A 14045-nucleotide genomic window follows, 5' to 3' on the forward strand; every position below is an offset into this window, starting at 1 on the left:
GCAAGTTGCTCCGTCCTAATTTTTGGCAGCTTTTGCTGGGAAAGCATAAGAAAATACTATGGGAGACCCACTCCCCAATAATGGGACTTATGTTTGTAATATGCTGTACTGCATGGCTCTTGTAAGGGGCATTGCAAGTTGCTCCGTCCTAATTTTTGACAGCTTTTGCTGGGAAAGCATAAGCAAATACTATGGGAGACCCACTCCCCAATAATGGGACTTATGTTTGTAATATGCTGTACTGCATGGCTCTTGTAAGGGGCATTGCAAGTTGCTCCGTCCTAATTTTTGGCAGCTTTTGCTTGCAAGGAATAAGCAAATACTATGGGACACCCACTCCCCAATAATGGGACTTATGTTTGTAATATGCTGTACTGCATGTGACGCGCCCCCTGGGCCGTGTGTACACGTGTGTGGGATACCCGGTGCCGGGTCTCTGGGGTCTTTAGTTTCCGTGGCGGTGACCCGGTCCCGTGGCTCAGGCTGGTCAAACCAGTGGCAATCTTTCTTAGGTTTTGAGGTTAATTGTCCGACTGCGCCACCCGTGGATTGCGGTCAGGGAGTACCACCGCTGCGATGCAGACCGCTGAGGCTGGTGTTGTGTGCGCAGCATAAAATGGGATAACTTCTCTCGAGAGGAGTATAGCCTCAGGGCAGTGAGTGTGGATGATGGGAGTGATGGTGCACAAGCGCAGCAGGAATTACTCATAGTCTTTGCAGTGCAGTTTAGGGTCTTTACTGATGATTATAAGGTAGAACCTCCCGGGAGTACTGGCTAGCATAAGAGGCCTGGTCAGTCTGTGAGCAAGCAGGAGTTCCCCTGGCCAGGTGGAGTTGTAGGCCTCCCCGTCTGTCTGCACTCTTCCTGGCTACCTTGCTGTAAGCGGGTAGAAGTAGCCCACGTCCCTGAGTGTACCGTGTAGTGCTCACCCGTATGGCTGGTGACTTGGGGCCTTCTGTTAAACTCCGCTCCACGACGGGGGTGCTGGTCCCTTGCTTGTGACTGAGCCTCCGGGCTTCTATGGCCAGAGGACCTGAAATCCCCTCCCGGCTGGTTTCTGCTGCTGGATATATAAGTCCTCACAGCTTCGGACTCCTGTGTCCGGTTCCTATTGTCTTCTGCCAGGGCGAGCTCTGCTCAGCTTCCAGCCCCTCGTCTTTAGCTCCTAGCTCCTACAGAGCTCCTTGCTGTTACTTTCCCTTGCTCTCACTCTGACTCTGACTGTTCTCTGTTCTCTGACTCACTCAACCCCACCCCATATCCAGTTTATAAGGGCAGAATTCTCCCCTCCCAGGACTGGGGCAGGAGGATGTTGCATGTTTAAGGGATCCTGACCAGGAAACCTCCCACTTGCTCTCCGACGTAATCTCTATTACTGTGGTGACCAGACCCCTGGGGTGCCACCCATGGCTCTTGTAAGGGGCATTGCAGTACCTCATAATTTTTGGAAAGCATTCCATTCACTGCTTAGGCCAACAGTGCACAGGAGACCCAGTTGCTATAAATGGAAAAAAGGGTTTAGTTAACGCCCTCTGACCTCCATGTCATTTCCAAGGGGCATTGGAGTGCCTCGAAATTTTTGGTAGGCATTGCACTCACAGTATGCCCTATAACTGTGTAGCCGAACCGCTCCTTTTGTTACAGAAACATATCCTACAAGACATATCTGGTTGACTGGCCTGATATTGATGTGAATGGTCCCTGTTCCTCCTGCTCTTTCTCCTTTGCCACTACCTCATCCATCATTTATCACCTGAAGCTTTGTTTTAACGGGAGTCATAGAACTTGGATAGTAGCAGGAAAACATCCAGCAATCCTTGGAGGAGGTAGGATATGCGCCAAAACGCTGACCTCCTCAGGCCTAGCTGCTACTACATACATGCGCTTGCATTACAACAAAACAAAGCAGATGCTAACTTCTATCATCCTCATCATGCTCCTCACCTTGGCACTCTCAACTCCCCTGATGGAGAAGCCAGGGCCCACCGGAGGAGTCTGATAGTCCGGTGGGCTCGGCCGATGCTGCCCTAAAGCAGGCCAGGCTAAGAAAAGTGTGGGAAAGGTTACCGGTACAAATAGGGGTGGCTGGGGACTGAGTATGGACACCCGGCCACCCCCTGGAGGCTGGGGAGCAAGCGGGGACACTCGGCCACCAGGCGGCTGGGGACTGAGTATGGATACCAGGCCGCCGACACAGCCATGGGTGGTGGCCAGATTCCGCCTCCACATGCCTAAAAGGCCCAATTTAAAGTGCAAGCAAGCAAGCAGCATGGTATTGCAGCCTGAGGGTGGGTGGGTGGCAGGCTGCATACTTGCGCTTGTATTGCAAGGAATGGGGGAGGTACAATTGAACACTGCCCTGGGACTAGAACTTGCATGGGGATAGTTGCAAGTCTGCATCTTCTGATGCGGCAAGGATCACTTATGATGGGCACACTTTTAGACAGTGACCTGGGAGTCAGAGATGCTTCCAGGGGTCTTCCCCATGCTGTTCCCATGTCTTTTCAGCACTTTATGCATGTGTCACACAGCACATGGCCAGATAAGATTGTAAAATGTGAAAATGACATTTCCCGGTGAATGCATTTGTCATAGTTGAAAGCAATACAAAAGTGCAAAAACGCATAAAAAATGCTACTTGTGAACATAGCCGAAGGTGTGGAGGAGTATTTTTGTTTTTCGTCATTTATTTTACCTTATACACAAGTCTTTTCCCTGGAAAGGATGTTCCTTAACATATTTCACAGGAAAAAAGTTTCACTTTCGTTTTATTGTGAGCCTATAAAAGTGGCTTAATACCTCTGACCACGTTGTTGACAGCAGTGACCTGGGGGTCAGAAATGCTTCCTGGGGCGATCCCCATGCTGTCCCCATGTCATTTGAGCACTGTCACTATCGTTTTGGGCACTTGTTAGGCTTTTAAAAGACTGCCGGGGGTGCCACCGCAAAAATGCTCGAGTCTCCCATAGACTAACATTGGGCTCGTTGCTCGGGTCGAGCACCCGAGTATCACGGTGAGCTCGGCCCGAGCTTCGAGCACCCGAGCATTTTAGTGCTCGCTCAACACTATCTATAACCAGAATACCTAGACAGTGGCCACCTCAGTATTCAATAGCCATCTAACTGAGGGTGTCCGCAGCTCCTCTTTTGATTCGCTGGCTTGGCACAATGTTGTGTACACATCACGCCATAAGAAGAGGGGATACTGTCAGATAGGAAATGCTTCACGGGGCTCCCATCCACCAGCCATGGAATACTGATAAGGCTTCAAGACCAGGATCCTGCAAATCAATTTTTCCTCTTTACTAGACATAGAATTGATCAATTACTAAATTGTCATATTCACTCATTAAAAACAAGTGCACACATAGCTCTGTATGTGCGTGTACGCTTGTGGTTGATTTTCTAACCTATACCTGGATTACAAAAGTATATATTATCCTTACAAAACAGGCCATGAATTTGTATTTGTACTTGTTGCTTTTTTATGTTTATAGCAGACATCTGCCACAATACATTATTAATTCCCCATATTTTTCAGTGAACTAAACAGTTATTGTGATTTAACGTATTTTTTCCTTTTTTGTATGATTACTACTATGTAATGCATCACATGAGGGAAAATTTAAGAGCTTTACAGCACAACTCCACTCTCTACCTACCATGTGTTTCGCCCCCTCACAAAACATGCAGCCTTCTTTTTACTGCAGTGATAGATTCCAGCCTCACAATTATCATCCAGAATCTTTAATTAACTGGCAAGACATAAGTGCCAGAATTCATTGTATAGCCCTGAAAATTCATGGGTATTATCAGAGAAAGCTGATGAGCACGATATCTAAACTCTTCTTCAGACTGTGCATGCTATATATAAAGCAAACAGGCTAAAGATTCTCATTCTATGGATGTAGTAAACTACTTGCCTAACTAATTTACAGCATGTCACAAAGCGATATATGTTACATGCAATGTTAATAAACTAGGAGTAGGATGGTGCTAGTGATGCCCCCCATTGACGGATTATAATGAGGGCAATCTGTGCTCTGGGGGGGGCCCACAGCCAGATTGCCCCCATTATAATGTATTGTGCGTTGTCCCCGGCGACACAATTCTTAGAGCAGGGAGCTTTACTGGCACTGTGCTGCCGGCAATGCTGAATGACTGTACAGCTCCTGACCCCTCTGAAGCGTGCATGTGTGACGCTCGCAGCCCTGCCCTGGGAAGATGGGGGTACTCGGAGCCGGGTCAGATGACGAGGGGATGTAGCTGTGGCCTGGACCCGTTCCGTGCCCAGGGCCGTCACATTAAAAATAATGGGCTATCGGTGTTGGTGAGGACGAGTGGTGGAATTGAGACTCCGCCACCTGCGGTGTCTGGTGATGCGCCACCGGTGCTGCTAGCAGTCCTCTGAGGCTGGATGTTATGGCAGCTTGATATGTTATGACTCCCCACAGGCGGAGCTGGGCCTCAGGGCACGGGAGCTGGAGGATGGAAGGAGCAGTTATAGGATTACTCTGGTGCCGTGTGGTGCAGTGCAGTGCAGAATAAAGAGTCCGGAGGCCTTAGGGGTAGTCTTCCAGGTCTTTTACTCACGTTATTGTAAGCAGCAGCAAGGCTTCTCCCAGCTCCTCACGGATTACTGCGGTCACCAGAGACGAGGGCTCAGCGCACCCAGTATATTCAGGCACTTCGATCAGGACCCTCTGAGTGTTCCTAAACTGTCCCTTTCGACCTCTCCTGTCCGCGTGCGGGCAAAGGCTGGGTCTCCCTCTGGACTATGCACAGATTTGGGGGCACGGCGGCAATTGCTGTCCCGCGACGGGATCCACTGTAGCCTTCCGGGCTTCTCTGACAGAGACGTGAAGTGGCAAAGTCAGATGTCGGGAGCCGGTACCCCTCTTGCAGCAGGAATTCCACTGGCTGGGCCAGAATGGAGAGTACAGGTGGCGTACGCCGCTCCGTCCGTACTCCCTGGGATCCTTTTGCTTGTGGAGCCGTTTCACTATAGCTCCCGACCTTCTTGAGCAGGGGAACTTGACCGGGGTAGAGACACTGTTAACTCATGCCCGCTCCTCGTGTCAAGGTCAGAGCACGAGAACCGTGCATCTACAACATGCTGCAGGCTCCAACACATGACCGCGGCCAGCTGTGAAGATCTCACTCCATGAATAGGAACTAAGAATCAAGAACCTTGTGCTCAAGATGGCTGGCTATTATATAGCAAATTATGTGTGTAAACTAAAACTGTGTTCTACCCTTCACCCACTACATGGTTCCCCTAACTTTTGGTTCCCCCCACTTGTGATCCTGCTGAGGCAGCACTATGGTGCATACTTGCCTCCCATAGGTCAGGAGTGTGTAGTGTTGAATGTAGATTAGGGTCCTGACCAGTGCACCTTCCTTACCTGGGTGAGGAGACACTACACCTGCTGACAGGCTGCAGTATCCCCCCTTGTGGCGACCGAACCCTCAGGGGTGCCACACATGCGTGATGACATCATCAGCCGGCCCCAGCACGATGTCATCACGCTGGCACCAGTTTGTGCGCACAGCCACAAGAAGAAGTGGAGCCCCGGGTACTGGAGGACAACGCCGGGGGAACGAGCAATGAAGTGAGTATGTGATGTTTTTTTTTATTAATATGTGTATGGGAATGTGTGGGGCTCATATTGCATATAGGCAGCACTGTGGGACTCATACTATATATAGGCAGCTCTGTGGGGGATCATATTGTATATAGGGAGCTCTGTGGGGGATCATATTGTATATAGGGAGCTCTGTGGGGGATCATATTGTATGTAGGGGCTATGTGGGGATCATATATATAGGCAGCTTTGTGGGGGATCATATAGGCAGCTTTGTGGGGGATCATCCTGTATATAGGCAGCTTTGTGGGGGATCATATTGTATATAGGCAGCTCTGTGGGGGATCATATTGTATATAGGCAGCTTTGTGGGGGATCATATTGTATATAGGCAGCTTTGTGGGGACTCACACTTTATGTAGGCAGCTCTGTGGGGATCAAATTGTATATAGTTTGCTCTGTGGGTGATCATATTGTATATAGGGGCTATATCTTCCCACAATCGCATACAAGATTTCTCCCGTGCATCTCCCCTACTCTGGAACTCTCTACCCCAACACACCTGACTGTCACCTACCGTGGACTGGAAACCTTCATAAGGAACCTGAAGACCCTCCTCTTTTGACAAGCCTACAACCAGCAGTAAACCTCGCTCCACCATACCGCTGCACTACCAGCTCTACCCTCACCTACTGTATCTGTGACACCTCGCCCTCCCTGAGCGGTGGGGTACTCGGAGCCAGGTCAGGTGTAGGTGTCGTGGGGATACAGTCGTGGCCTAGACCCGTTCCGTGCCCAGGGCTGTCACATGAAAATAATGGACTTATTTTAGGGTGAGTGGTTTGCTCGACTACGCCACCTGTGGTTTCTGGTGAAGGCCACCAGCGCTGCAACAGTCCTCTGAGGCTGGTGTTTTGGGCAGCTCGGTTGGTACTACTCCCTACAGGCGGAGTAGGCCTCAGGGCAGTAGTTGGAGAACTGTAAGGAGGTATGGTGGGTGCAGGGCCGCGCAGGAATAAACAAGTGGAGGCGGTGAATGAAGTCATCTGGGTCTTTACTCACTTTAGATGAATTTTCAGCCGCAAAGCTTCTCTCTGCTACACATGGCACACTGCGGCCACTGGGAAGGGGGTTCAGCACTTCCCAGGCAGATCAGGAGTACCCGTCAAGACCCCGTCAGTGTGTTCCTCTCCTTCTCCTTCTCTTCCCGCTTGTGTTCCTCCCTGGGATCCACTAAGCCGCCGGGCCTTTCCAACAGTGACGTGAAGCACACAGTCAGATATCGGGGGCCGGTCACCCCTTTTGCAGCAGGAATCCCTCTGGCTAAGCCAGAGTAAAGAATACAGGTGGCGACTCCGCTCCGTCCGTATCCCCCTGGGATCCTTTTGGCTGTGGAGCCTATCTCCTCTGCTCCCCTCCAAGGCCTTCTTAGGACAGGACCCTGACCGGGTAGAGACAGTGGTTAACTCTGACCCGCTCCTCGTCTCAAGGCCAGAGAACGAGGACCGTGTATCTTCAGCCAGCTGCAGACTCTTGCTGGACCCTGACAGAAGACCACAATCAAAGACCTTGAACTTAAGATGGCCGTAGATTAAATATGAATCAATAAGTGCTTCCTAAAAGTGTGTCCTCCACCCTCACCCACTACATGGTTCCCCCTATCTTTGGTTCCCCCCATCTCCTCTATCCCAAAACGGGGCAGCACCCTGGTGCACTTAGACGCCCTACAGGACAGGAGTGGTGTAGTGTTGAGTGGTGAAGTGGGGTCCTGTGAAATGCTCCATCCTTACCTGGAAGAGGAGATACCACACCTCTATCTGAGGTGCAGTGCCCCTGTGGCGACTGAACCCTCAGGGGCACCACATATCCTCACCCATCCCTTGTAGATTGTAAAGCGCCATGACATGTAAAGCGTCATGGAATAACTGGTGCTATAATAATAAATAATATTATAGGCAGCTCTGAGGGGGATCATATTGTATATAAGCAGCTTTGTGGGGGATCATAATGTATATAGGCAGCTATGTGGGGGATCATACTGTATATAGGCAGCTATGTGCGGGCTCATACTGTATAAAGGCAGCTATGTGGGGGCTCATACTGCATATACGCAGCTATGTGGGGCCTCATACTGTATATAGACAGCTATGTGGGGGCTCATACTGTATATTAGCAGCTATGTGGGGGTTCATACTATATATAGGCAGCTCTGTAGGAGCTCAAAGTGTATATAGGCAGCTATGTGGGGGCTCATACTTTATATAGGCAACTATGTGGGGGCTCATACTGTAAATAGGGGGCTGTGTGAGGGCTCATACTGTTTGTAGGTGGCAGTGTGGACTCATTGTATGTAGGGGGCTTTGTGTGGGCTCATACTGTATGTACATGGTAATGTGGGGGTTCATACTGTATATAGGGAGGCTGTAAGGGGGCTCATATTGTATGTGGGGGCATATTGCGTCGGCATTAGAGATGAGCGGTGTTCGACTAGAACTGTTCGCCAATCTCAAATTCGAGCTGTTTTGGGCGGTGTTCGAGTTGTTCGACGAACCCGAACGATTTGCAAAAAATTCGGCTGTTCGAGGTTATGTTCGATAACTGTTCGTGCACCAAAAGCGTGTCCTGCATGTCTGGCGCTATTTAGAGCACCAATCATGCAGGGATTGTCTGCCACTCACTGTAATGTCACAGCCATGGTGGTTGTGGCATTACAGTGATTGCCCAAATCGATGGGAACAGTGCTCACAGTGAAACATGAAAAGCCGGCAATTCATCAGCGGCATACACCTGTACCCGACAATTTAGAACCGAAAGAATAGAGCTTCACACATAGATTAGATAGATATAAACATGTCAGCCACATATATACGAAGTACAGTGAAAGTGCTGCTTACTGTACTTGTCATTTAGCGTAAAGGATTTATCAAAAAAAATAATAGTGTTTTCATGCACCGTCTCTTTAAGAAAGCCGGCCGGCAATTCAGCAGCGGTACCCGACAATTTATAACAGACAGAATAGAGCTTCACACATAGATTAGATAGATAGAAACATGTCAGCCACATATATACGAAGTACAGTGACAGTGCTGCTTACTGTACTTGTCATTTAGCGTAAAGGATTTATCAAAAAAAATAATAGTGTTTTCATGCACCGTCTCTTTAAAAAAGCCGGCCGGCAATTCAGCATCTGTACCCGACAATTTATAACAGACAGAATAGAGCTTCACACATAGATTAGATAGATAGAAACATGTCAGTCACATATATATGAAGTACAGTGATAGTGTTGGTTACTGTACTTGTCATTTAGTATTAAAATAAAGGATTTATTATTAAAAAAATTGGCGTGGGGTTCCCCTTAATTTTAGGCTTTAGCGGAGGTTAAGCAGACGGCTGGGGCAGATGTTTGAAGCATGGGAAGGGGGTAATACCCACGGAGCTTCCCAGGCTACTAATATCAGCCCCCAGCTGAATACATAGCCTTTACTAGCTATTAAAATGGGGGACACCCCAAAAAAAATGACGTGGGGTCCCCCCTAATTTAATAGCTAGCAAAGGCTAGGCAGACAGCTGGGGGCTGATATTAATAGCCCAGGAAGGGAGCCATGAATATTGGCCCCCTCCCAGGCTAGAAACACCAGCCGTCAGCCGCCCCAGAAATGGCGCATTCATAGGATGCGCCAATTCTGGCACTTAGCCTCGCTCTTCCACGCTGCCCTGGTGCGGTGGCAGGGGGTAATAGGGTTGGGGTTGATGTCAGCTTATAATGCCAGCTGACATCAAGCCCAGGTTAGTAATGGAGAGGCGTCTATAAGACACCCCCATTACTAACCCCATAGTCAAAGTTAAAAAAAACACAAACACCCAGAATAAAGTCCTTTAATTGAAATAAAGACACAATCCTTTATTGTTCTAAATTAAACCATACTTACCGTCACGCCCATTCCAGCTGAAGCCAACGATCTCCTGCAATAAAAGAAAAATAATAAAGCAACCTCATCCTTACCTTTCCATGGTTCCCACGACAGCTTCAGCTCTGCTACATCGAGATGACAGGCTGGACCGCAGCAGAACGCTGCCATCCAGCCTCTCATCCCGCAGACACTGAGAAGCGCAGGCTTGCTTGCGCTGCTCAGCGTCTCTCTGTGACGACATCCAGATGAGCCGAGTTCATGTCCAATGAACTCGGCTCACCTCATGCACGTCACTGACAGCGTGGGAAAATTCTCACGCTGAAGTGCTGAGTGCAGGAGAATTCTCCCACGCTGTCAGTGATGTGCATGAGGTGAGCTCATGTCCAATGAACTCAGCTCACCTCCTGCACGTCACTGACAGCGTGGGAAAATTCTCCTGCAATCAGCGCTTCAGCGTGAGAATTTTCCCACGCTGTCAGTGACGTGCATGAGGTGAGCCGAGTTCATTGGACATGAACTCGGCTCATCTGGATGTCGTCACAGAGAGACGCTGAGCAGCGCAAGCAAGCCTGCGCTTCTCAGTGTCTGCGGGATGACAGGCTGGATGGCAGCGTTCTGCTGCGGTCCAGCCTGTCATCTCGATGTAGCAGAGCTGAAGCTGTCGTGGGAACCATGGAAAGGTAAGGATGAGGTTGCTTTATTATTTTTCTTTTATTGCAGGAGATCGTTGGCTTCAGCTGGAATGGGCGTGATGGTAAGTATGGTTTAATTTAGAACAATAAAGGATTGTGTCTTTATTTCAATTAAAGGACTTTATTCTGGGTGTTTGTGTTTTTTTTAACTTTGACTATGGGGTTAGTAATGGGGGTGTCTTATAGACGCCTCTCCATTACTAACCTGGGCTTGATGTCAGCTGGCATTATAAGCTGACATCAACCCCAACCCTATTACCCCCTGCCACCGCACCAGGGCAGCGTGGAAGAGCGAGGCTAAGTGCCAGAATTGGCGCATCCTATGAATGCGCCATTTCTGGGGCGGCTGACGGCTGGTGTTTCTAGCCTGGGAGGGGGCCAATATTCATGGCTCCCTTCCTGGGCTATTAATATCAGCCCCCAGCTGTCTGCCTAGCCTTTGCTAGCTATTAAATTAGGGGGGACCCCACGTCATTTTTTTTGGGGGGTCCCCCATTTTACTAGCTAGTAAAGGCTATGTATTCAGCTGGGGGCTGATATTAGTAGCCTGGGAAGCTCCGTGGGTATTACCCCCTTCCCAGGCTTCAAACATCTGCCCCAGCCGTCTGCTTAACCTCCGCTAGAGCCTAAAATTAAGGGGAACCCCACGCCAATTTTTTTAATAATAAATCCTTTATTTTAATACTAAATGACAAGTACAGTAACCAACACTATCACTGTACTTCATATATATGTGACTGACATGTTTCTATCTATCTAATCTATGTGTGATGCTCTATCTTTCTGTTCTAAATTGTCGGGTACAGATGCTGAATTGCCGGCCGGCTTTTTTAAAGAGACAGTGCATGAAAACACTAATATTTTTTTTAATAAATCCTTTACACTAAATGACAAGTGCAGTAACCAACACTGTCACTGTGCTTCTTATATGTGTGACTGACATGTTTCTATCTATCTAATCTATGTGTGATGCTCTATTCCTTCTTGTCTAAATTGTCGGGTACCGGTGTATGCCGCTGCTGAATTTGCCGGCCGGCTTTTTTAAAGAGAGTGTCTTCTGAGCAGTTTGTCAGCTTTTGGACACCTTTGCAGGTGTTTTCTATGTGTTTCTATGTGTTTTTGTTTGCCTGCCATTGGTTTTAACGGTGTTCGACGGTGTTCTAAGGTGTTCGACGAACAGTTCGACGAACAGTTCCTCGAACATCCCGGTGTTCGACGAACCGAACCGAACCCGAACACTACGGGGGTGGCTCAACACTAGTCGGCATCTGAGCTGTTATCCTCACTTCAGTACGGACTATGGTCTCCTTTTCTTGACCTGATTGAAGGCATTCCCTGATGGGTCTCTCTCTTTTTCTCTCTCTCTCTCTCTCTCTCTCTCTCTCTCTCTATCTATTTATCTATCTATCTATTAGGTCATGTTCATAGAAATGTGACTATGAGGTATATGGGTTTTTAAAGTAACTAAATAAAGATAATTTTTAAGGGTATTTCTTATTATGGTTTACATGTATAAGGGCCCCATAGGTTGAGTGCTTTGATTGATGGGGCTATGAGGGGGCTCATGCTGTATATAGGGGGATTCATACTTAATTCTCCTCAATATTAAGTCATATAGTTAATATAAAAAATATTTGGAATTAATATTAATATTGAGCAGAATTAATTTCAGCCTATTGTTTCGCACAACAGTCACGGTCTCTCTTATGGCTCCTTGAGAAAATTAATCTCCCACCCTGCTCTATTATGTATAGTGCTATGTTATCTATAGTGCTGTACATAAGGGAAAATTTTGCACGGTTTGTTACATGCACCTCTATCTCTGTCGTTTTCCATCTACAGATTTGCATCAGAGAACCTATGTGTTATTCACTTAATCTTTCAAAAAGGGATCATGTGACATGTCATGTGATACATCGGGTACCTGGGGGGCCCACACATTCTAAACTGCCTGGGGCTCTGGCTACTCCTAATCCACCCCTGGATGCCACCACTACTACCAAGCTGTTTATTCCCTACGTTTGAAACATTTCAAGGTATTCGAGTATAAAGATGTTTGACTTCAGAAATAGAATACGGATTATTGGGTTGTGTAGGAGAGTGAAGGATTAAATACTATAGAAGTAATCAGTTGCAGAAACCTGCCATTTAACTCTTCGTTATTCAGATGTTAGGTGCTACTAGTTTTATACTAAATTTTAGATGGAATTATCACATCAAGAATAATGTTCTGTAAGGTACTGAAACTGCATCCTATCTTAATAATCTGACTTTTTTTTACAAGCTGCAAAATATTATACTCCATTTAAAGTCTGCCAGTTGTGCATTCAAAACATATTCACACTTGGTCGCTGACCAATAGCATCGCTATACCAGCACTGCATAGAAAAATTGGTCATTAGACATGATCAAATATTACTGTGGTAATAATCCTGAAATTTTTTGAAAGCTGCAAAATACTATACTCCATTTAAAATGGGCAATGCGCGTCATAAGGGACAGGGAAGTGCTGATGGTGCACGCAGAAGCCGAGGCCATGGGCAAGATGAAACTGTGCCTGCTGAGGGAGCACAACAAGCACCCACATTATGTCGACCTAACTTCCTGTCCCACTTTCTAGGGTGCCGCGGAACACACACTCTTGAAGCCAGACCAGTGTGAAAAAGTTGTTGGTTGGATAGCTGTCAGTTTGCCACCACCACCACCCTGTCTTCCACATAGTCCAGTCTCAGTAGCCGGGAGTCTGGACCACATATTCTTCACCCTGATCCTCCTTCCTCCCACCATGCCGAGTGGCTGGAGATAGCTCATCCCATACTTGGACACTCCGAAGAGCTGTCACATTTCCATTTATAGATTCTGGCCTCTTGCTCTGTTCGCTTCAAGTAGGGCATGAGGAGATCGCATGTAGCGATGGCCAAATTTCTGAGCAACCACGGTCACATGAAGGCGATGGTGGGAAAGTGCAATTACTGTCGCAACAGGTGGATGATGATGAGACACAATTGCCAGAAAGTCAGGAGGAGGTCCAGGGTGTGTACATGGAAGACGAGGTGGTCGACGATAAAGTCACTAACCCAATCTGGAAAGGTGACATGTATAGCGAGCACAGCAGCGCAGAGGGGGAGGGAGCCATAGCACCACAACAGGCAGGAAAAAGCAGTGGGATGGCCACAGACGCAAGGCAGGCAACTGTTCCCCAAAACACCAATACAAGGAAAGTTGCCAGTCCAACTGTTAGGTCTTCCAGAGTCTAGCTCTTTTTTAAAAAATGTCCAGTTAACCCAAAAAAGATTATTTGCAACTTCTACCATGCCAGCATCAGCAGGGGAAGCAAAACTACCAGCCTGACCACCACTAAATGCTCAGGAACATGACAGCAAAGCATCTGACTAGTTGGGCCGAACGCCAGGGTCCAGAAACAGTGTCTGCGGGTGACACCACTGCCTGTTCTGCTGTTGTGCATGTACGCAAATCCCTTGTCCATGATGCAGGCGAAGATGAATCCCACCCTGCACTTGTTGTTGCACGCTTGCAACCACCACCATCAGCAACCATGTCCACGTCCTTGTCCCAGCTTAGCGTTCAGTTGTCCCGACCCCAGTCCTTGGAACGCAAGCAACCACCCACCCACGGGCCACAATACTAAACTGACACATTTCTAGACTGCTTGCACTGAAAATTTTGTCTTTTAGGCTTGTGGAGATGGAAGCTTTCCGTAACCTGATGGCGGCAGCTGTCCCTCGGTACTCAATCCCCAGTCGCCACTATTTCTCCCGGTGTGCCGTCCCCGCCTTACACAAGCACGTGTCCCAGAACATTACCCGTGCCCTCACCAACGCAGTTACTGGGA

The sequence above is a fragment of the Phyllobates terribilis genome, unplaced genomic scaffold, assembly GCF_046119375.1.
Source record: "Phyllobates terribilis strain yellow unplaced genomic scaffold, ASM4611937v1 Scaffold_5__5_contigs__length_657084704, whole genome shotgun sequence".
Lineage (NCBI taxonomy): Eukaryota > Metazoa > Chordata > Amphibia > Anura > Dendrobatidae > Phyllobates > Phyllobates terribilis.